This window comes from Apis dorsata, unplaced genomic scaffold, assembly GCF_000469605.1.
Source record: "Apis dorsata unplaced genomic scaffold, Apis dorsata 1.3 scaffold_357, whole genome shotgun sequence".
Lineage (NCBI taxonomy): Eukaryota > Metazoa > Arthropoda > Insecta > Hymenoptera > Apidae > Apis > Apis dorsata.
This window is the reverse complement of record NW_006263622.1, coordinates 252,015-253,629: the sequence shown is the minus strand read 5'-3', so window position 1 is coordinate 253,629 and position 1,615 is coordinate 252,015. Positions and strand designations below refer to the sequence as shown.

The 1,615-nt window shown below is 34.3% G+C and overlaps 1 protein-coding gene across 1 annotated transcript in view; it reads left to right on the top strand.

Annotated features, from left to right (window-relative positions):
- The window catches only part of LOC102674267, an 87,286-nt gene that overhangs the window by 930 nt on the left and 84,741 nt on the right, over window positions 1-1,615 (top strand). The window lies entirely within an intron of this gene.

Genomic DNA, 1,615 nt, shown 5'->3' with positions numbered 1-1,615 from the left:
TATATATATATATATATATATATGACATGTATATTCGATAATCTTGAATGCATCAATAATTTTCATTGAATTGAAATAAAATCATCATAATTATTCGTCTACGATCATTTCCGATTTATTAGTTTTTCAATAAGAAATCGCATGAATATATCGAAACAAAAAGAACGTAAAATCTTGACTCGTGCGTGTGAATATTTTAAATGTTCTGTCTCGTCCATCAAAAGGCTATTTGTTACGTAATTAAACACTTAATACCTATACTCACGACGATGTATATAAATACTTATTTATTGCGAATTTTATTTTTTCATTCGATATTATTCGAAATTACGTAAATTTAGTAGTGTTCGTCAATCTCGCTTGTAAACAGGATGTTTAAGCAACCTATCAAGTGAATTCTCTCCGTTTATAACTAAAAAGGCAACGACTGTGCAGCTATTTTAGGAGTTCTAATTACGAGGACGCGGATGATTACTGTAATCGAGTTTGCGGCGAATTTATTCAGAGGCAGCGGACCTTTTCAGTGAACCTCGAGCCCTTTTTCTTCGTGGACAGGGCATTTAACCGAGGGCGGGACGAGGTAATTTGTCTTTTATGATGAATAGTGGCGAAACGAGGTTCGTACGTTTATGAGGGGCTACCGGTTGAAACTGCAAATGCTGGTGAAATTAGCATCATTTGTTCGGCGAAATTAATGTCGTTCATTCGCCGGCCACTCGTTTACATTCCATTTTATCTTGGAATTAATAGGAATGTTCATTAGTGGTCTACCATTTTTAATCTTTCTCCTCCCTTTCGGATAAGAAATGCCGCGAAACCGCATTCGAATGGCGGATAAACGTAATTTAGCAATTCTCGTATCGTGCAAGAATTTTATAACAGTCGTCAGCGAAGTTTAAAGAAGGGATTGAACGATTTGTAGAGGAATTCCCCCGGAGATGCTATTCCGGTAGATAGATAAGATTCGAAACAAGATAATCGACAATTTTCATCCTTTTGATCGAATATCTTGTAGGAATCACTCGTTTAATTTCTTAATATAGAGCAAACTAATATTTTAAAAGATGTTAAGAGATATTTTATGCATGTTTCAAGATAAAGGTTAATTCTCTACTTAATTCAAGAATCTTAATATTTTTATATAAGTTATAGCATTTTAAATTATGAACATTCGTACATTTTTTTTCCATTTTATCTTTTTTCATATTTTTTTATCAATATCGCTATCGATTTCTTTACGCATCAGTCTATACATATTCTTTTATTACTAAAAAAAAAAAAAAAAATCATTCGCTTCTAACATCATGAAGAAAATAAATTTTCACTCATTCTAACTATTAACGAAAACAATTCAAGCGATCGTGTTACATAGTTAAACCGTGCACAATTTATATACAATCCAAAGGCATAAATATCTTCCGTTACTCCAAGAAGCGAGGACAATAAGCAACAACTCACTTACCCAATATAGTAACATAGCGCTAGCAAAGTGAACGCTCTAAGGTAACGCTCCCAGCTTGCTCGAATCGAGACAAAAGCCTTGTCAGGACGTTCGAAGGACGAGTAGGTGCCAGGATCGAGGGTATAAATTCAGTTCGGTATCGTGGTGGCGGTG